Raw genomic sequence first — 22,266 nt, forward strand, 5'->3', positions numbered from 1 at the left:
AGGGACAGAAATGGAAAAGTGAGGGCGGAGGGGTGCCTGCTTCTGTGGGAGACCCTGCTGAGAATCCCTCGCGGGAAGGGGCCCTGTGAGCTCAGCCCTGAGCCCCTCTCTCCAGCTGTGCCCCTGCCCCCCGGGGACTCGGTAGACTTGAGTGTGCATAAGTGACCTGCGTGGAAAGTGCTGGCCTGGCACCTGGAAGCCGGGCGCTCCGCTCAGGTCAGGCTGGTGGCCTTCCCAGCCGAGCGTGTGTACGTCAGGAACGGCTGAGGCTCCCGTGCCGACGGCTGCCGCTGCCTGCCCTCCATGTCAGCCGTTGGACCCCGCGCCCTGGCCCTGCGGGCCGGCTGCCCTGTACTGCTGTGTCCTCCGGCCTCATGGCCTCGCAGAGTGTTCATGCGCAGCCGCTAATCGCAGCTCACCTCGTGGTTTGCGCTGCACCTGCCCTACTGCCAAGAGCAGGCCATCTGCTTGCTGTCTGGGAGAGCTCCAGTGACTGGCGCACCGACCTGCGAGTAAAAGGACAGGACAGAGACCCTTCCAGCCGCTCCGGGCCCCGGCCGGCCTGACCCCAGGCAAAGGGGAGGTGCTGCGGACCCACGCAGGTGAGCAGAGCAATCCCAACAGCGCTGACGTTTTAGGGACAGCGTAGGCAACGACGGACCGACCGACCGACCTGACCGCGGTCTGTTTGCTTGCTTTGGAATGTGCCTTGTTTCCAAGGGAGCCTTATCGGGGTTTCTGACCACATCTCTTGGAGAGAGCCCTGGGTCCAGGTTCTGAAATTTAACCCTTTCCCGCTCTGGGCTCTGGCTCTGGGCTCCCCGTCTCAGCACTGCGGTGTCCTCGGCACAGTGGCGCTCGCTGGCGTCTCTGCCCGGGAAGCAGTGGGTGCTGTGCCTCCCGGGCGGCTCCGGCTGTTCGCATTCATTAATCCGAGTCTTCCCAGGAAGGCTGCCTGCCCCCCCCCCTTTTTGTTTTATTATTATTATTATTTTTTTTAACAGGCAGAGTGGACAGTGAGAGAAACAGAGAGAAAGGTCTTCCTTTTTGACGTTGGTTCACCCTCCAATGGCCGCCGCGGCCGCCGCGCTGTGGCCGGCACACCGCGCTATCTGAAGGCAGGAGCCAGGTGCTTCTCCTGGTCTCCCATGGGGTGCAGGGCCCAAGCACTTGGGCCATCCTCCACTGCACTCCCTGGCCACAGCAGAGGGCTGGCCTGGAAGAGGGGCAACCGGGACATCTGGCACCCAACCGGGACTAGAACCCGGTGTGCCGGCGCCGCAAGGGGGAGGATTAGCCTAGTGAGCCCCGGCGCCGGCCTGTTTTATTATTTTAAAGGATTTGTTTATTCATTTCAAAAGCAGAGTTACAGAGAGCAGAGGCAGGCAGAGAGAGAGGTCTTCCATCCGCTGGTTCACTCCCCAGCTGGCTGCAACAGCCGGAGCTGCACGGATCTGAAGCCAGGAGCCAGGAGCTTCCTCCGGGTCTCCCACGTGGGTGCAGGGGCCCAGGGACTTGAGCCATCTTCCACTGCTTTCCCAGGCTGCAGCAGAGAGCTGGATTGGAAGTGGAGCAGCCGGGACTCTAACCGGTGCCCATATGGGATGCTGGACTGCAGGCGGCTTTACCCGCTACCCCACAGTGCCGGCCCTGCTGTTCCCGCTTTCTTTGTGCTTCCTTAGTATGAATAGAAGTCAATGGAAAGAGAGAAGGAGGAGCAGAGAGAGAGAGAGGCCCTCCATTCACCAGTTCACTCCCCAAATGGCCACAACAGCCAGGGCTCTGCGGAGACCAAAGCCAGGAGCTTCTTCAGGTCTCTCCTGTGGATGCAGGGGCCCAGCATCATCCGCTGCTTTCCCAGGCCATCAGAAGGAATCGGAAGTGGAGCAGCCAGGACTTGAACTGGCACCCACATGGGGTGCTGGCATTGCAGGCAGTGGCTTTACCTGCTACGCAGCAACACTGGCCCTGATACTGATATTTTTAAGACAAGTTTAAAATTAAATGGTTTTGGGGCTGGCACTGTGGTGCAGCAGGTTAAAGCCCCGGCCTGCAGCGCCAGCATCCCATATGAGCACCGGTTCAAGTCCCGGCGGCTCCACTTCTGTCCAGCGCTCTTCTATGGCCTGGGAGAGCAGTAGAAGATGGCCCAAGTCCTTGGCCCTTACACCTGTGTGGGAGACTTAGAAGAAGCTCCTGGCTTCGCATCAGCTCAGCTCTGGCTGTTGCAGTCATTTGAGAGGTGAGCAGGCGGATGAAAGACCTCTCTCTCTCTCTAACTCTGTCTTCCAAATAAATAAAAATAAATCTTTAAAAATGAATAAATAAATAAACATAGATACTTGGTATCCAGTGACATAATAAATCTACTTTAGGAAAGGTTAATTAGGAAAGTGTATTAAGATATGTGGAAAAAATTCATAAATGTATTAAAGTTTAAAAGACATGAAATGAAACTAACAAAATAAAATTAAGTGGTCTTACTTACATTTATCTATTTTTAAAATTTTATTTATGTTTTTGATTCTTGAAATTTTGTCATATCACAGTGCCAGTTCAAGTCCAGCTCCTTACTAAGCCTGGGAGGCAGCAACAGCAGCCCAAGTACCCTGCCGCTCATGTAGGGGACACAGGTGGGGCTCCTGCCTCTTGGCTTCAGCCTGGCCCAGCCCAGCTATTGTGGGCACTTGGGGAATAAACCGGAGTGAGATTCCGCCTTGTGTGCTCACCTGGCACATTTCACTCATTCACTCATGTAAGGCCACACACACACTTTCAAATTAAATTTTTTAAATGGGGGTAGGAAAAAGGTTTAAGATAAACATTTTGTATCTTTTTCTCATCCTGAAACTTCTTTTTTACTTTAAAAATATCCAACCTCTTTTTCAAGTTTATTTTTATTTTCTTTGAAAGGCAGAGAAATCTTGCATCTGCCGGTTCATTCCCTAAATGCCTGCAACAGCCGGAGCTGGGCCAGGCTGATGTCAGGATCCTGGAGCCCAATCCAGGTCTCACCTGCCTTTTCCCAGGGTGGGAATTAGCGGGACGCTGGCATTGGAAACAGAGCCGGGACTCGAGCCTGGGTGTCCCTGTATGGGATGTGAGCGTCCTAGGCAGCATCTTGACCACTGCCCCGAACATCTGGATACACTTGGCCTTCTGTGTCTGGATTCTGTATCCGTGGAGTCAACCGACTGCAGATCAAAACCCTGTGGCAAAGACTTGGCCTGTACTGAGCAAGGGTAACTTAAACAATACAGTGTAGCGACTGTTGACACAGTGTGGGTATTGTAAGTAATCTAAAGACTTTAAAGTGGCACAGTCACTGCCACGTGTTATCTAACAGACTCCAGCAGCTGCCGACTTCACGTCCTCAGGGGGTCCTGGAGCAGCCGATGCTGAGGGTGGCGTTAGGGGGGTCCGCCCTGTGCTGAAAGTCACGCAAAATTCACGCAGAGCTGCATCTATTACTGCTGATGATCAGACTACTCAGCAGAGAGTGTGGGGGTTTTGTTTTTACATTCCTTTGTCCTTAGTATGAATTCTGCCTGGAATAAATAAAGTACTGTTTTAAATTCCTTGACAAATATTCTTTCTCTGGTTAACGTTGCCCAATTTGATACACAATCAGGTTTTTTGTTTGTTTTTAAGATTTAGTTATTTATTTGAAAGGCGGAGTTACAGAGAGGAAGAGAGGTCTTCCATCTGCTGGTTCACTCCCCAGATGGTTGCAATGGCCGGAGCTGCACCAATCCAAAGCCAGGAGGCAGGAGCCTCCTCCAGGTCTCCCACACAGGTGCCTGGGCCATCTGCTTTCCCAGACTACAGCAGAGAGCTGGATCAGAAGTAGAACAGCCGGGACACCAACCAGCGCCCATATGGGATGTCGGTACTGCAGACCACGTCTTTAACCCACTGAGCCACAGCGCCAGCCCCTGGTTGATTGATTTTACTATTAAAAGGTAGTTTCCTTATTTCCATCTCTCTTTCAGAGATTTTTTTTTTTTTTTTTTTTTTTGCAGAGAGAGAGCTTCCATCTGCTGATTCACTCCCCAGATGGCCATAATGGCCAGGGCTGGGCCAGGTCAAAGCCTGGAACCCCATGCCGCTCTCCCGTGGGGGTGACAGGGGTCCGCGTACTTGAATTAGTGTGTGCTGCCTTCCCAGGCACGTTAACAGGAAGCTGGATCAGAAGCCCAGAGTAAGGCCCAGCATTGTGTAGCAGGTAAAGCTGCCGCCTGCAGTGCCGGCATCCCAGGTGGGCACCAGTTTGAGACCTGGCTGCCCAGGAAAAGCAACAGGAGATGACCCAAATGCTTGGGCCCTGCACCGACAAGGGAGACCTGGAAGAAGCTCCTGGCTCCTGGCTTTGGCCTTCTCTGACCCCAGCTATTGTGGCCACCTGGGGAGTGAACAAGTGGATAGAAGATCTCTTTCTCTCTCTCTCTCTGTAACTCTGACTTTCAAGCAAATAAATAAATCTTTTAAAAGAAAAGGAAGCCCAGAGTAGCCAGGACTTGAGCCGGGCACTCTGATGTGGGATGCCGGCTTCCACCGAGTGGCAGCCTCATTCCCTGCACCACGACGCCCGCCCCGTGTTTGTCTTTGAAACTAGAAGAATGTAAAATGACTTCCAGAAAATTTTGGTTTCGAAGCTCTCATTTCTGCCTCTCCCTCCCCTTTCCGTCTACGGTTATAATTTAGGGTTGCTGATGCTCTCCGTCTGTGTGGTGGTATTTTCCTAGCTGGTGTAGTTAGTCCCTGGTGTGAGCACAGCGTGCCAGCTGTAGAGATTGGCAGGGCAAGTGACCCTGGCTCCCATCCTGGGAGACCGGGGCTGGAGTGACGAGATCTGCCCTTTTTTGTTTGTTTGTTTTAAGATTTATTTATTTGAAAGAGTTACACAGAGAAAGAGAGGTCTTCGATCTGCTGGTTCACTCCCAGTTGGCTGCAATGGCCGGAGCTGTGCTGATCCGGAGCCAGGAGCTTCCTCAGGGTCTCCCACGTGGGTGCAGGGGCCCGAGGACTTGGGCCGTCTTCCACTGCTTTCCCAGGCCACAGCAGAGAGCTGGATTGATAGTGGAACAGCTGGGACTCGAGCCGGCGGCCATATAGGCGGGCGGCACTGCAGGTGGCGGCTTTCCCCACTTCGCCACAGCACTGGCCCCAGGACTCTGCTGTATTTGTCATGGATTGCCCTGCTTTGCGTGTCAGCAGGCCGAGTGCATTTTTACAGTAATCATGTTTGCTGGAGACAGAATCAAGCCATGGCATGAAGGCTGCTCCGGGGCCTGTGCTGTGGTGCAGCACCCGCGGTGCCCGCATCCCGTACAGCTGCCCGTTGGAGTCCCAGCTGCTTCACTTCTGATCTCGCTCCCTGCTGATGCGCCTGGGAAAGCAGCAGAGGATGGCTCATGTGGGAGACCCGGATGTAGCTCCTGGCTCCTGGCTTCCATCCAGCCGCTGCAGCCATTTGGGGAGTGAACTAGCAAGTGGAAGATTCTGTCTCTAGCTCTGCCTTTCAAATAAAGGAGAAAACATTTAATAAAATAAAGGCTGACTCTGGGTACCACCCAGATGTGCTTCTCAAGGCTGGGGTACCATCCCCCCAGTTCTGGGATAAGTAACAAAATCCAAATTGTTGACATAGATGTGAAATTACCAGCAGGCCACAGGAGAATGATCTGTTTGTGGCATAAAAACCAACACTGATATGCCTTCTTTTTCTGAAGTCAGTGCTAGTGTAGTAGGAAAACTGTTTTATTTAGAGTAAATCTAAGAATAAATGACAGCATTTCCCTGGAGTTCAAGTGTCATTGCTCTGTATGCTTATTTATGCATAAAAATAGTCAAGTAGTAGAGAAATGCATGAAGCAGAAAGTGCAAGTCTTCCATAATTACCACAGGTAAACTGCACACACCGTGCAGACACCGTGCAGACGTGTCTGTGGTGGGTACTGTGCGTGCCCTGTGCACCGGGGAGCAGGCCTCAGGGGGTGTGGGGGCCCCGTGCGCCGGGGAGCAGGCCTCAGGGGGTGTGGGGGCCCCGTTGCAGCCCAGAGTTGGATGTGGGTGTCAGGCAGTGCCCAGGTGTGAGCTGTGGTGCCTGAGGAGGTTACCAGTTTTACGCTTTTCTTTGTGAAGTGTGAGGCACGTGCAGGCAGATGCCCGTCTTTTTGAATTGTCAGCTCGTGAGACAGGCCAGGTCCATCCCACCAGCACCCAGAGATGGAAACCACCTCTTCCGTCCCCTCCTTCCTTCTCGGGGGAGGGGTGCTGTGGTGCGGGGGTCAGGCAGCCTGCAGCGCCCACAACCAGCTGCTGTTTATGATCCGATCCAGCTTCTGCCAGGAAGGGTGGTGATGCGCAGGTGACAGCCCAGGTCCCTGGGCCCCTGCACCCACCTGGGAGACCTGGATGGAGCTCCTGCCTCCTGGCTTCCGCCTGGCCCAGCCCTGGCTGTTGTAGCCATTTGGGGAGTGAACCAGTGGATGGCCCTTTCTTTCTTGGCCTTTCAAATAAATATTCAAGAAATAAAAGCAGTTACCCCTGACAACAACTTCTTCCTCTGGTTCCTGAAGGTGGGATCACACGTTGCTTGTTCTGTGTGCTGCATGTAATGGTAGTTTTTCATGCTCCCTCCTGCAGGGTATTCCATTGCTTGAATTTGGCGCCATGGGTATCGGCCCGGTAGCGCCTTTTCCTTTATGAATGCTGCCTGAACCTTTCTCTGTCACTTGTGGCTGTGTCTGCAAGCGTTTCTCTTGTGAGCGTCTTGCCTGTTAGGATGCCGTAGACTGAGTGTGACGGCTGGGATCTGTGCCCTTGCAGGAGAGACCGCAGAGCGAGGTTCTGGGGGAAGGTGCCCTCCGAACCAGGAAGCAGACCCTCAGCAGAATGCAGCTGCCGGCCCTCTGACCTCGGGCGTCCCGCCTCTGGAACGGAGAGAAGTAAGTTTGTTTCCGCACAGCCCGGTTCATGGCGTTTGGGTGCAGCTGCCCAGACAGAGTAAGGCCGTGGTACTCCATGGTGTTGTGGGGGGGCCTCATAGACGATGGGAAACTGAGTGAGGCTGAGCACCAGTCCATCTACTTGCTGGCACTCGTACGGCTGCTGACGACGTTTCTGCTAATGTACTTTTTTTTAAAAGATTTATTTATTTGAAAGGCTGTGATGAGGGGCGGGGGCAGGGCCAGAGAGATCTGTCCACTGATTCACTCCCCAAATGGCCGCAATGGCTAGAGATGGGCCGATCAGGAGCCAGGAGCTTTTTCCAGGTCTCCCTCATGGGTGCAGGGTTCAGGGGCGTGGGCCATCTCCTCTCCCAGGTGCATTACTAGGGAGCCGGATCAGAAGTGGAGCAGCTGGGACTTGAACCAACGGCCATGTGGGATGCTGGTGCCACAGGTAGCAGCTTTACCTGCTGTGCCACAGTGGTGGCCCACAACGCTTTTTTATATGATTGCTTTATGGACTTATCTGGAAGGCAGAGCAACAGAGGGAGAGGGGAAGGGAGAGACAGTGTGATTGATGGGTCGATTCCACCCTCAGTGCCGTGACAGCCAGGGCTGGGCCAGGCTGAAACTGGAGCCAGGAACTCCATCCTAGTCTCCCTCGTGGGTGGCAGGGGCCCAAACGCCTGGCGCCTCCTTTGCTGCCTGGTGAGTAGCAGGAATCCAGTGTGGGGTGCCGGCATCCCAGCTACGGCTGAGCCCACGGTGCCACAGCGCCAGCCCCTGCCACGAAGACTTTGCCCTTCTCTAAACATCCTCTTACTCCAAACTGTGCTCTCTTATTCTCTTGATGAAAACAGAGGTTTGTGTTTTTCTCTGAAGTTTTTAATTTTAATGGGGCCTGATCCATCCTTTTCCCCAGTGTGGTCAGTTTTGTTTTCCTGTGAGTCAAGGTTACAAGAATACTTTCGTATTTTAAATTAATTTATTTATTTGAAAGTCAGTGTTACACAGGAAGGAGAGGCAGAGAGAGAGAGAGAGGGAGAGAGAGAGAGAGAGAGAGGTCTTCCGTCCACCGATTCACTCCCCAGTTGGCTGCAACAGCCAGAGCTGTGCCGATCCAAAGCCAGGAGCTTCTTCCAGGTCTCCCACGTGGGTGCAGGGGCCCAAGGACTTGGGCCATCTTCCACTGCTTTCCCAGGCCATAGCAGAGAGCTGAATTGGAAGTGGAGCAGCCAGGACTCGAACTGGCACCCATATGGGAGGCTGGCACTGCAGGCAGTGGCTTTACCCACTACGCCACAGCGCCGTCCCTGACCTATGTTAAATTCTAATAGAGAGTCCTCCCGCCCACTGTGGGATCCCCACTGGTTCATTCCACACGTGCCCATGGCAGTCCCTGGCCCAGCGTTGGGGTTCAGGAGTGGGAGCTGAGGGGTGGAGTGGTGTCTCACAGAGTGGCCTAACTGTCTTAGCCCCCTCTGGGTTGCTGATGACACGGTCACGGACTGGGTGGGTCAGAGAGCAGAGGGATGTGTGGTCCAGGTTGAGGGCCATTTCGCGCTGGCTCTTCTGGCTGGCAGAGTCCCGAGAGTGCCACACGATGAGGGACCTGGCCAGACCGCCCTCCACAGTCAGCCCCTCCCGTGACGCCCTTTAATCCGCTGGCCTCTCACAGGTGCCCTTCTTAAGGTCTCCTAACGGGGATTAGGCTTCAGCCTGTCAGGGCGCGAGGCCGGTCAGACCTCGGCATTTTGCTGGCTCTGCAGCGTGACCAGGCCCGCACGCGCTGTCCAGTTGCAGGCTCTGCCCTCTGCTTCTGCACTGCCAGTGCCGCCACGCCCAGGTTCCTCTGGCTCCTCAGATGTGGTTTAAGCCATTTTTTAAACATTCTATTAAAGTATGGCTTAGACAGAAATGGACTAACTCGGATGCGTAGCCTGTGAGTTGCTTCCGATGGGTCCATCACGACATCGTTCGTGGCAGGAGCTTGCCCCGTGCCCCGGCCCCTGGCCTGCCTGTCGGCCTGTGTCCTGCTAACAGAACCCCAGCCCCGCTGTTATGCTGGGTGTTTATTTCCTTATTTGTGTTTATAGTTTTATGACTGAACTGAGCATCTCTTAAACATTAGTTAAGCTGCGCCTTTTTTTTTTTAGGTTTGTTTATTTGAAAGATCTTCCATCCGCTGGTTCACTTTCCAAAATGCCGTAACCACCAGGGCTGGGCCAGGAGGCTAAAACTCGGTTTGGGTCCCCCAGTGGGTGGCAGAGACGCAAGTGTAGGGGGCCATCATCTGCCTCCCAGGCACACAGGCAGGAGGCTGGGCAGGACCTGTAGGAGCCAGCGTGGTCCAGGCTCTCTGTGGGGCGTGGCGCCCCAGTGCGTGACCTTTCAGTCTCCTAGCATACAGGTTATGCCAGCTACCCACCCCTCAGAAGCCTTCATTTTTAGATTCTTTGCTTGTTTTATATATTTGAGAGGTGGAGAGACGCACACAGACACACACACACTGAGGGAGAGGAGAGAAGGAGAGAGAGAGACAGCCCCCTCTGACCAGTTCACTTCCCAGATGCCTGGGACTGGACGGGGGCTGAATCCTGGAGCCAGCATTACAGGCCGGGTCTCACACACAGGTGGTGTGAACTCAGTTACCCGAGTGCCTCCTACGGGCTGCGCTGGTGGAAGCTGAAGTCAGGAGTTGGAGTCGGGCTCTGTGAGTGTCGGGGGCCCTCTGCTGTGCGATGTGGGTGGGCTCTCTCTGTGTACGCGGGCCCTCTGGTGTGTGACATGGACTCTGGTGTGCAGTGTGGGCTCTGTGTGTGTCAGGGGCCCTCTGGTGTGGGATGCGGACTCTGTGTGTGACATGGGCTCTATGTGGGATGCAGGCCCTCTGGTGTGGGACGTGGGCTCTGTGTGCAATGTGGGCACTCTAGTGTGTGACGCGAGCACTCTGGTGTGTGGCGCGGGCTCTCTGTGACGTGGGCTCTCTGGTGGTGTGGGACGTGGGCTCTCTGGTGGTGTGGGACGTGGGCTCTCTGTGTGTGGCGCGGGCTCTCTGTGACGTGGGCTCTCTGGTGGTGTGGGACGTGGGCTCTCTGTGTGTGGCGCGGGCTCTCTGGTGTGGGATGCAGGTGTCTCTGCTGCTGGGCTGTACGCCCACTGGCCCCTGGAAGTCACACTTGTGCAAAGTGAGTGGTGCGCTGGGCCACGCGCCCTCTGGTGTGGACTGATTATCCTCTGTCCCGTGTTTTTTGGGTCTTCGTAGTTCCTCTGTAGATTTGATCAGATTCAGATTTGACCTCTGGGAAGACGCCTTTTCAGTGGGTGCCCTGACCTTCATGGGGCGGCTGGGTCCAGGGTCCAGGGTCTGTGAGAGATCTGTTTGCATACAGAAGTGCACAGTCTTAGAGAGAGGGTTCGCTCAGCAGGGCTCAGGACCCTCCCTTGAGGGGACTTGGGAGTGGGTGGTAGGGTGTGTTAACTGAATATTCATAAGGAGTGGAGTCTGGGTGCCGCCTTTGAATGTGGCCCGTTTTGGACATCTTGGAAGTGTTGTGGCAACAAGTGCATGATGGGATGGTAATTGTATCAAAGTGACCTTGTAAAGTAGCTAGAGGTCGTGATGGGAATGCAGCTGGCTGCCATATTGGCTATTTTTGGCCAGCATGGGTTCGAAGCCAGGACACCACAGAAGCTGTGGTTTTCGGGTGCAGAGGCGGGGTGTGGGTGGTACAGCAGGGAGGGCCTGCTGACCCCATCTCCTCCTTGCTAGCCACCTCCTTAGCTACTCTATTCCTGCCCGTATTAATTCACACCCAGTTTCAAAATTGGGTGCTCTGGTTCGGTTACTGCTGCTTTCTTTTTCTTCCCCAGGAACCTCTTACTGAAGGAGTACAAGCTTCCTGCACTTCGTAATTGCCACTGCAGGAGCGTGCCGACTCTCCCCACTGTGCCCCCCCCCATTCCCAGCCTTATTTTTACTAAGATCTGTTTCCAGTGAACTTTGTACTCATGTGATTCACTCTATGTTAGGAAAAGAGTTCACAAATGGTATGGAAAAAACCTGGTCCTTGCCAGTGGAGACCAGGTAGGTGGGTGCTGAAGGGAAGCCTCTCCGACATTTGGTTATGGTGTCTGGTGCTGCAGGCCCTGTGGGGACGAGATAGGGAACCATTCTCCTAGCCTCTGTTGGAGGTGACCATTTGGGATTTTACTCTGGTATGTGAACTTCTGAGTTTAAACATATTTGACACATGTTTAAGTGTTGCTTTTATCATGGTCTTTGTATCAGATTGTCTGACGTCAGGCAGTGGGAGCCCTTGCTTGGCTCCTGGCTCCTTCTGACAGGATTCCAGGGTGAGAGGCCTGGTGCGTGGGAGCCAGGGTGTCCTTGCGGCCCGGCATGGACCGAGCCATTCCTGCAGCCCCTCTTCCTTAGTGGCCTTGCAGTGATGGCCGAGGGAGCAGCCTGGGTGCTGGAGAAGCTGCCCCTTCTGGGCTGCTCCACTGGAGGAGCCGGGACGTTCACTTGAGCTCTGTCTCCTCGAGGAGTAGGAGAAGAGAGGGTTAGAGCACTCGGAACTACGCCGTCTCCTGCCGCACACACCACAGGATGACAGTTCACTCCTGTTGCGTGGCTGAGAGGGGTCGTCCCGTCTCTGCTGTTCAGCCTCTGCCCTGTAGGGGTGTAGCCAGCGCTGGCTGTGTCCTCTCCCAGACAGCCCGGCTCACCCAGCGCTCACACCCGCCCCCACCCTGCTGGAGCTGGATGGGCTTGGTCTCCAGTGTTTATGGGAAGGACCACAGCGCCCACGGCGTGCCGAGTCCCTGCGAGCCGGCAGCACTTCCTGGGTCCTTCCTGCGGCACGTGCGTGTGAAGTGTAAAATCCGTGGTTCACAGCTGCTTCCCGACGTCTTAGGTGGCGCTCCCTTGTCCTGCGTCGCGATGCTGTGTCCTGCGAGCGTGAACGCGTGCTCCAGGGTGCAGCTGCACAGAGCTCACTCCCCAGAGGCCTTGAGCTTCTGTTTCTGTCCCGGCTCTGTCGGCCTCCCTTGGGTGTGTGTTGGGCCTTCCCTGTCTTAAATTGGTCCCTCTCTCTGGCGTCCTTGTTTATCCCTTTATTTCTTTTCATTAAAAGTATTTTCCTCCTTTTTTTAAAGATTTATTTATATATTTGAGAGGCAGAGTTACAGACAGAGAGCGGGAGAGAGAGAGATCTGTTCCTCCACTGGTTCACTCCCCGGATGGCTGCAACAGCTGGAGTTGGGCCTGTCTGGAACCAGGAGCCAGGAGCTGCGTGGTCTCTCACACAGGTGCAGGGGCCCAAGCATTTGGGCTGTTTTCCGCTGCTTTTCCAGGCCATTCGCAGGGAGCTGCATCAGAAGAGGAGCAGCCGGGACACGAACTGGTACCCGTATGGGATGCGGGTGCTGCAGGTGGAGCACGGCCCATCTCTGTCCTTACGCTGTCTTCTGTGGAGTTTTGTTCTCAGGCTTCTTCCAGCTTCATATTTTTTTCTTGCAATCATGTTTTACTTTTATTTCTAATGTTTCTCTGGGATCTGGAGCCTCATTTCAGAATTTTTCTATCTTGATTTATGTATTTTAAGAAATATTTATTTATTTACTTGAAAGGCAGAGTTACAGGGAAGCAGAGACAGAGAGGGGATTTATGTGTGTTTTTTTTGTTTTGTTTTGTTTTGACAGGCAGAGCTAGACAGTGAAAGGGAGAGAGACAGAAAGGTTTTCCTTCCGTTGGTTCACCCCCTATATGGCCACTACGGCCGGTGCTGCGCCGATCTGAAGCCAGGAGCCAGGTGCTTCCTCCTGGTCTGCCATGGGGTGCAGGGCCAAAGCACCTGGGCCATCCTCCACTGTCTTCCCGGGCCACAGCAGAGAGCAGGACTGGAAGAGGAGCAACCAGGACAGAATCTGGCCTCCCAACCGGGATTAGAGCCCAGGGTGCTGGTGCCGCAGGCGGAGGATTAGCCTAGTGAGCTGTGGTACCGGCCCTTTTTTTTTTTTTTTTTTTTTAATATTTAGAGGCTAGTGCTGTGGCAGAGCAGGTGAAGCTGCTGTTTGCGATGCCTGTTAGAGTCCCAGCTGCTCCACTTCCCCTCCAGCTCCCTGCTGATGCCCTGGGAAAGCAGTGGGAGGTGACCCAAGTCCCGGGCCCTGCACCCAGGTAGGAGATTTGGAAGAAGCTTTAGGCTCCTGGTTTCAACCCGGCTCAGCCCTGACCATAGCGGCCCTTTCAGAAGTGAACCAGCGAATGGAAGCGCGCTCTCTCTCTCTCTCTCTCTTTTTTTTTTTTTTTTTTTTAAAGAACTTTAAAAAAGTTTATTGGGTCCGGCACTATAGCACAATGAGTTAACACCCTGGCCTGAAGTCCCAGCATCCCATATGGGCACCGGTTTGAGACCCAGCTGCTCCACTTCCTATCCAGCTCTCTGCTATGGCCTGGGAGAGCGGTAGAAGATGGCCCAAGTCCTTGGGCCCCTGCACCCATGTGGGAGACCCAGAAGAGGCTCCTGGCTTCGGAGCAGCACAGCTCCAGCTGTTGTGGCCAATTGGGGAGTGAACCATCGGATGGAAGACCTTTCTCTCTCTCTCTCTCTCTCTCTGCCTCTCCTCTCTCTGTGTGACTCTTTCAAATAAATAAATCTTTTTTAAAAAACAAAGTTTATTTGCAAGGCCTATAGAAAGAGACATGGACACAGACTTTCTTCTGCTGGTTCACTTCCCAAATGCGCATAACAGCCAGGACTGGGCCCGCTGAAGCCAGGAGCCAGGAGCTCCATCTGGGTCTCCCTTGTGGGTTGCGGGGACCCAGGGGTTTTACCCATTGTTTGCTGCCTTCCAGGGTGTGCATTAGCAGAAAGCTGTATTGGAAGCAGTGGTGGGACTCTGACACGGGATGTGGGCCCAAGTAGCACCACAACACCTGCCAAGTGATGGAGCGTGTGTGTGCTTATTGACTCGTCTCTTTTGCTGTTGTGGAGTGCCCACGTTCTGGCCAGAAGCCAGGAACTCGGTCCAGATGTTCCACGTGGGTGGCAGGGGCCACAGCGCTTGGGTCTCCATTAGCAGGAAGCTGCAGTCAGGAGGGCCAGGACTTGGGCCTGGGGTGCAAGAGTCCCAAGGTCATCTTTTTTTTTTTTTTTTCCCAAGATTTTATTTATTTCTTTGAGAGGTAGAGTCACATACAAAGAAGGAGAGACAGAAAGGCCTTCTGTGGGCTGGTTCGCTCCCCAAGTGGCTGCGACAGCCAGAGCTGGGTGGAGCTGAAGCCAGAAGCTTCTTCTGGATCTCTCACAGGGGTGCAGGGGCCATCTTCCACTGCTTTCCAGGTCATAAGCAGAGAGCTGGATCCGAAGAGGAGCAGCTGGGACTCTGGTCGACACCCATATGGGATGCCGGCACCTCAGGAGGAGACCTGGCCCGCTGCGCCACAGCGCCAGCCTAAGCACCTGCTACTCATCTCTGGATGAGTGGTTGGGTTTTGCCACTCCTTTGCAGCTGTGAATGTTGGTATACAAGTTTGAATCTCTGCTTGCTTTTTTTTTTTTTAAGATTTATTTTATTTATTTGAAAGGCAGTTATAGAGAAAGGCGGAGGGCAGGGTAGGGACAGAGACAGACAGATAGATCTGCCACCTGCTGGTTCACTCTCCAAATGGCTTTAATGGCCAGGGCTGGGTCAGACCAGACAGGAGCCGGGAGCTTCATCCAGGTCTCCCACGTGGGTGCAGGGGCCTGAGGACTTGGGCCATCTGCAGCTGCTTTCCCAGGCCACAGCAGGGAGCTGGACTGGAAGCGGAGCCGCCGGAACTCCGCCGGAACCAGTGCCCATATGGGATGCTGGTCCTGCATATGGCAGCCTAACCGGCTCTGCCACAGCGCCGGCCCCTGAACCTGCTCTCTGAGTGAGCCTGGGAGCAGAGGGGCTGGGTCACATTTTCCACACCAGCAGCATCATTGGCAACACGTGGCGCCTTTAGTTCCTAGCTGGTAGTGGGTGGTGACCCTTAGTTTGATTCCCATTCCCCTGATGTGTGGGGTGTTGAGCATCTTTGTGTGTTACGTACTTTTCATGCGCTTATTGTCCCTATATTTTCTTTGGGGAAATATCTGTTCAAAGTCTTTGTTCATTTTTTAAAGTAATTTTATTTCAAAAAAGTCTTTTTCAATTTATTCAAGAAGCAGAGAGAGCTTCCTTCCACCAGCTCACTTGCCAGATGGACACAGCAGCCAGGACTGGGCTGAGCTGAGCTGAGCTGGCTGAGCCAGGAGCTAGGAATTCAACCCAGGTCTCCCATCTGGGTCAGAAACCGGTCACTTGAGCCAGAGCTGCAGACTGAGAGCAGGTGCTGCGCTGTGTGCTTGGTGTCCTTACCCCCGGCCAGGTGCTTGCCCGTTTGTCCTGTTGTGGTTTCCCCTGCTGCTGCCGCCGTGGGAGTAAGCGGTTGGCAGCGCTTCCTCCTCAGGTCATCCTTTACCCTCCTCACTGAGCTTGGGCGCACAAAGGGTTACACTCATTTTCTCTCCCTGTTTCATCTTGATTGTTGCTGTTGCTGTGTCTTCAAGTTTATTGAGCTTTGGCAGTATTTGATTTGCTAGCAGGACTAGCATTGTGGCATTGTCGGTATAGCTGCCCCCTACAACCTTGGCATCCCATAAGGGTGTCGGTTCCTGCTTCAATTCCAGCTTCTTGATAATATGCCTGGGAAAAGCCGCAGAAGATGGCCCTCCCACAAGAACACCCGGATGAAGCCCTTGGCTGCTGGCTTCAATCTGACCCAGCGCTGGCCCTGGTGGCCATCTGGGAATCTCTCTCGCTCTCCCTCTCTCCCTCTCCGATTCTTCCTCTCTCTAGCTCTGACTTTCATTAAGATTTGTTTATTGACTTGAGAGGCAGAGTTACAAACAGAGAGGGAGACAGAGAGAGAGGTCTTCCATCTGCTGGTTCACTCCCCAAATGGACTCAACGGCCAGATCTGGGCCGGTCTGAAGTCAGGAGCCAGGGGTGTCTTTTCAGGGTGCTAAGCACTCTGGCCATCTTCTGCTTTCCCAGGCCATCAGATGGGAGCTGGGTTGGAAGTGGAGTAGCCGGGACTCAAACCGGTGCCCATATGGGATGCCAGTGTCGCAGGCAGAGGCCTAACCCCCCACCCCACAGCACCGGCCCCAGTAATGAAAAAAATCTGCTGTTAACCTCATCCAGTGCATTTTTCATTCTAAATACTGTTTTTCATCTCTAGAAATTCTGTGTGGGTCCTTTCATGTCTTCCATTCTTCATGTTTTCATTTTTATCGTTTGGTGCACTTCCATGCACGGGACTTGTTTGAGACAGGAAACTCCCATCCGCTGCCCCACGTCCCAGATGTCCACACGGCTGGGGCTAGGCGGGAGCTCAGCCCGGTGTCCACCTGGATGGCAGAGATGCAGCTGCTTCCACGGTCTCCTTAGCAGGGAGCTGCAGTAGGAGCCAGAGCTGGGCACCCGTCCAGGCGCTCCACATGTCGGTCGCGGGCGGTGCCCGTGTGTGATGTCCTTGTCTGTCCTGTTGTCCTGTGCGTCTGGGTCTATTTCTGTTGATGGGTATTTGTCCTGATTAGGGTCATGTTTTCATTCCTTGCATGTCAGGTACCTGTTTTTTGATACAGCACTTGCTTTATTGGATATGGGATCTGGTGTTGCAGTTTACTGTGGGCAGTCAGTTGCCCCTTTGGAGGCCGCGTGTAGCTTCATCTGGGGCTCTTGCAGCCACGGCCAAGTCCCACGATTCGAGGTCCCTGCTGCTGTCCTGTTGTGGAAACACTGCTTCCAGCCTTGTGCGAGCGCTAGGATTCTTCCGTCTGCTTTTTCCCACTGGTTCTTTGGAGTGTTTTGCCCAAATTCCTGTGCACCTCAGTACTCAGCCGGAAATGGTCAGGGAGCCCTCTGCAGACGCTGAGCCCTGCGCGGCTCCTCCCCTGCAGTCCCGCGTCCTGCAGACCCTCAGGGCTTGAGGAAGCGACTGGGGCGCGGCGGGAGGAGCTCCTTGCTCACTGCCCAGGTCTGCGTGGCCACCGCTCTGCTTCCTGTTCCGCTTCTCCACCTTGCAGCTCGTGCAGCCCCTCTCTGCTCCCTGGCCGGCCGGAAAGGCAGCGCTGGCGCTCAGGCCTCCGTGGGGCTAGAAGGGAGTCACTGCGGCTTGGTTTTTCCTTTTCACAGTGATTTTATAGCACACTAATTTTCTTTAAAGATTTTTTTTTAGGGTTTATTTATTTATTTGAAAGAGTTACACAGAGAGAGGAGAGGCAGAGAGAGAGGGAGAGAGGGGTCTTCCATCCGCTGGTTCACTCCCCAGATGGCCACAATGGCAGGAGCTGCGCTGATCCGAAGCCAGGAGCCAGGAGCTTCTTCCAGGTCTCCCACGTGGGTGCAGAGGCCCAAGGACTTGGGCCATCTTCCACTGCTTTCCCAGGCCATAGCAGAGAGCTGGATGGGAAGTGGAGCAGCTGGGACTAGAACCTGCGCCCACATGGGATGCTGACACTTCAGGCCAGGGCGTTAACCTACTGTGCCACAGCACTGGCCCAAAAGGTTTTGTTTTTTTGTTTTTTGTTTTTTTTTTTTTTTTTTAATTTACTTGAAAGAGTTACAGAGAGAGAAAGAGAGACAGAGAAATCTTCCATCCACTGGTCACTCTCCAAATGGCCGTCACGGCCGGGGCTGGGCCAGGCCAAAGGCAGGAGCCAGGAGCGTCTTCCAGGTCTCCCATGTGGGTGCAGGGCCCAGGCACCGGGCCGTCTGCCGCTGCTTTCCCAGGCGCATTAGCAGGGAGCTGGATGCCAGTGGAGCCGCCGAGACTCATCAGCTCCCATGTGAGGTGCCGGCGTTGTATGTGTAAGCTTAGCCTACCGTGCCACAGTGCTGGCCCCTTCATTCAGGACTGATTTATTTGAAAGACAGAGTTACTGAGAGAGACAGAGAGTAAGATCCTTTTTTGTTTTTTTGGGTTTTTTTTTTTAAGATTTTTAATTTATCTGAGAGGCAGAACTACAGACAGAAAGAAGGAGAGACAGAGAGAAAGGTCTTCCATCACTGGTTCACTCCCCAAATGGCTGCAGTGGGTGGGACTGGGCCAGGCCAAAGCAGCAGATGCTGGCATCCCATATGGGCACCAGTTCAAGTCCCAGCTCCCCACTTCTGATCCAGCTCCCTGCTAATGCACCTGGGAAAGCAGCACAAAGATGACCCAAATGCTTGGGCCCTGCACCCACATGGGAGACCCAGAAGAAGCTCTGGCTCCTGGCTTCAGATCAGCCCAGCGCTGATGAATGAATGAATGAACCAGCAGATGGAAGACCTCTCTATCTTCCCCCTCTCTTTATGTAACTCTGCCTTTCAAATAAATCTTTAAAAAAAAAAAAAAAAAGTATGTCCACGAGGTCACAGCTGCTGCTCCTTCCAGAACTTTCCACTTCAGAGAAGCTCTGTGCTCTCCCCTTCCTGTTTCCTGGCAGCCTCACCCCGCCCCTCTCTGCATTGCCTGTCGCGAACACTTCCTGTCCATTTGTTGTACAACGTCTGATCCTCTGGTCTGGCTTCCCGCACTTAGCTTCTGCTCTCCAGGCTCTTGGTCACCCACGTAACTCACTAATGTCTCATCTCCCCTCCTTTTTAGGGGAATTCTCTTGCATTATTTAGAGAAGTTTTCATCTGCTGATACTTGTTGTCTGAAAGAGACATGTGGAGAGAGATCTTCCCTGCTCTGGTTCACTCGGCAAATGCCAACAGCCAGGGCAGAGCCAGGCCGAAGCCAGGAGCCAGAGCTCAGTCTAGGCCAGGACGCAGATCCTCCAGTCATCACCGCCGTCTCCCAGGGTGCACTCTGGTTGGAAGCGGAGTGGCTGAGACATGAACCAGGTACTCCGGTCTGTCCCAGGAAGCACCACACACCTGCCCCATACCACATTTTTTATCCACTCATCGGTTAATTGCCTTTTGTTTCAATTTTTAGCAAGCATTCATGTGTCAGATTTTGTGTGAAAATATATTTTCATTTCTCTGTATTCAACCTGATTTCCACAGCCCTCATCAACACTTGTGGTTGTCTCTTGTCGTAGCCGTCTTAGTGGGCGTGAACTCGCGGTTTGATTTGCAGATATTTATAATCCTAGTCACCATATTTGATTTTCCCCCCAAATCTTGCTGCCCTTTTTTTTTTTTTTTTTTTTTTTTTTTTTTTTTTTTTTGACAGGCAGAGTGGACAGTGAGAGAGAGAGAGACAGAGAGAAAGGTCTTCCTTTGCCGTTGGTTCACCCTCCAATGGCCGCCGCAGCCGGCGCGCTGCAGCCGGCGCACCGCACTGATCCGATGGCAGGAGCCAGGAGCCAGGTGCTTTTCCTGGTCTCCCATGGGGTGCAGGGCCCAAGCACCTGGGCCATCCTCCACTGCACTCCCTGGCCACAGCAGAGGGCTGGCCTGGAAGAGGGGCAACCGGGACAGAATCCGGCGCCCCAACCGGGACTAGAACCCGGTGTGCCGGCGCCGCTAGGCGGAGGATTAGCCTAGTGAGCCGCGGTGCCGGCCGCTGCCCATTTTTTATAATCTGACTTTTGCTTGTTTTTCTTGGTTTTCTCTATTTTTAAAAAAACATTTCATATATATATGTATCAGTTTCCTACTGCTATAACGAAATACCTGAGGCTGGGTGATTTGAAGGAAATTTCTTTTTTTTTTTCCTTAAAGATTTATTTATTTGAAAGGCAGAGTTACGGAGAGGTAGAGAGAGAGAGAGAGAGAGAGAGAGAGATCTTCCATCCTCTGGTTCACTCCCCAGATGGACACAATGGCCAGAGCTGCGCCAATCCGAAGCCAGGAGCTTCTTCCCAGTCTCCCACGTGGGTGCAGGGGCCCAAGAACTTGGGCCATCTTCCACTGCCATCCCAGGCCACAGCGGAGAGCTGGATCAGAAGTGGAGCAGCCGGGACTCAAACTGGCACCCATGTGGGATGCTGGCACTGTAGGTGGCAGCCTCACCCACTGCGCCACAGCACCGGCCCCAAGAGGTTTCTTGAGCTCACAGTTGAGGTGGTTCAAGAGCATGGACTCGGGGAGGCTTCACGGCAGACGGCACGGTGGCCGGAGCGGGCGGTCAGATGGAAAGACCAGTGACTTCCTTGTGAGATGACCGAACTCCCACGTAACATCTCAGCCGCTCTGTGTGACCAGGGGCCAAGACGCCACTGCCTCTTACTGTCACCACACTGGGGATACAGCATCCAATATAAGGGGACCTTTTTTTTTTAATTTTAAGATTTGTTTATTTATTTGAAAGAATTACAGAGAGAGATCTTCCATCTGCTGGTTCACTCCCCAGATGGCCACCACAGCCAAGGCTGGGCCAGGCCAGAGCCAGGAACTTCATACAGGTCTCTCTCAGCTTTTCCTAGGCCATTATCAGGGAGCTGAATCGAAAGTGGAACGATGGGGCTGGCTCTGTGGCATGGTAGGCTAAACCTCTGCTTGTGGCGCAAGCATCCCATGTAGCGATGGTTGAATCTCGGCTGCTCTGTTTCCGATTCAGCTCCCTGCTATGGCCTGGGAAAGCAGTAGAAGATGGCCCAAACCCTTGGGCCCCTGCACCCACTCCGGAGACCCGGAAGAAGCTCCTGGCTCCTGGCTTTGGATTGGCCCGCATCCAGCTGTTGCAGCCATTTGGGGAGTGAACCAGCGGATGGAAAACCATTCTCTCTGTCTCTCCCTCTCTCTGTCTATAAACGTACCTTGCAAAGAAATAAATCTTTTTTTTTTTTTTTTTTAAAGTGGAGCAGCTGGGACAGGAACTGGTGCACATGTGGGATGCCAGCATCATAGGCAGTGGCTTTCCCTGCTATACCGCAGTGCAAGCCTCTAAAAAGAAATTCATTGAAAACTTATAGCATGGGGCTGGCACTGTGCCGTAGCCAATGAAGCCACTGCCTGCAGTGCTGGCATCCCATATGCGTGCCAGTTGCAGTCCCGGCTGCTCCCCTTCCGATCCAGCTCTCTGCTCTGGCCTGGGAAAGCAATAGAGGATGACCCAAGCGTTTGAGCCCCTACACCCACGTGGGAGACCTGGAAGAAGATCCTGGCTCCTGGCCTTTGGATGGGCCCAGCTCTGGCTCTTGCAGCCATTTGGGGAGTGAACCAGCAGATGGAAGACCTCTCTATCTTTCCCTCCCTTCCTCCCCCTTTTTCTGTAAATCTACCTTTCAAATAAATAAAATCTTAAAGAAAGTGCATGTCATGAAAAACTGCATGGATTTTTTTTTTTCACCAAAAATACAAGCTTTCTTTTAAGGATGTCTACTGTTTTTGTTTTTGTTTTGATTCACTTGAGAAGCAGAGAAAGAAGCAAACAGAACTTCCGTCTGTTTGTTCGTTCATTCCTGAAATGCCTTCTGTAGCCAGGGCTGGAGAAGGGGAAGCCAGGAGCTGGGAACCCCGTCTGCCTCGCCCAGGTGGGGGTAGACACAACACTTGACCCATCTCCTGCCTCCCGGGGAGCAGCTGAGCAGGAAGCTGGAGCCAGTAGCAGAGCCAGGACTTGAACCCAGGGACTCAGAGGGGTGTGGGCATCTCCTGTGGCATCCTAGCCCTAGACTTTCAATTCCTTTTTTTTTGTAGATTGATTGATTGATTTGCTAGAGCTCTTCTTCTGCTGGATCCCTCCCCAGATGCCGCAGTGGGCTGGGCCAGGCCAAAGCCCGGAGCTCCATTCTGGGTTGCAGGGCCCAGGCACCGGCCCATGATGCTCTGCCTTCCTGGAAGCTGGATCAGAAGCGCAGCAGCAGGCCTCAGGCCAGCTCTCTGAGATGGGACGCTCGCGTTGCAGGCAGAGGCTTGACCCTCGGCGCCGGAGTGCCAGCGGAGCCAGAGCCAGGAGCTCAGTCCAGGTCTCCCACGAGGGTGGCAGTGCCCAGCCTGGCGCTCTCACCACTGCCTCCAGGGTCTGCACTGGCGGGAAGCTGGAGTCAGGAGCGAGCCAGGACTGGAACCCAGGCCCCCGTGGCTGCTGGGCTGCATGCCTGCCCTGGAATGGTTCACGGTTATGCAAATCTTGTCTTGGGAGTCGCCAGGAATGCTTTCTTGCAGAACCGCCTGCACTTGGTCTGGTTGAGCGATTTGTATTCCTGTGGGGCGGTTTACAGGGCAGTCGTGCGCCAGCTTCGCTCATGCAGTTGTCCCAGCTGCTCTCACTCAGTGATGTGAGTCCCTCGCTGCCTCACTTCCTGTGCAGTTGGAGGTATGAGGCTCAGCTCCTGCATCTGCACAGCCGGCT

General features: G+C 53.9%; 1 protein-coding gene across 4 annotated transcripts in view; it reads left to right on the forward strand.

Annotated features, from left to right (window-relative positions):
• The window catches only part of ZBED4 (zinc finger BED-type containing 4), a 37,354-nt gene that overhangs the window by 1,941 nt on the left and 13,147 nt on the right, over positions 1 to 22,266 (forward strand). The window contains exons 2-3 of one of the 4 annotated variants that reach the window (XM_070053062.1): positions 415 to 602; positions 6,832 to 6,950. The exons of 1 other annotated variant lie outside the window; for it this stretch is intronic. The gene's annotated coding sequence lies outside the window, so the exon portion shown is untranslated. Of the gene's footprint in view, positions 1 to 414; positions 603 to 6,831; positions 6,951 to 9,586; positions 9,667 to 22,266 lie in introns of all 4 variants that reach the window. 2 more of the 4 variants (XM_051839190.2, XM_051839187.2) reach the window with 2 other exon arrangements.

This window comes from Oryctolagus cuniculus, chromosome 11 (genome assembly GCF_964237555.1).
Source record: "Oryctolagus cuniculus chromosome 11, mOryCun1.1, whole genome shotgun sequence".
NCBI classification, from domain to species: domain Eukaryota; kingdom Metazoa; phylum Chordata; class Mammalia; order Lagomorpha; family Leporidae; genus Oryctolagus; species Oryctolagus cuniculus.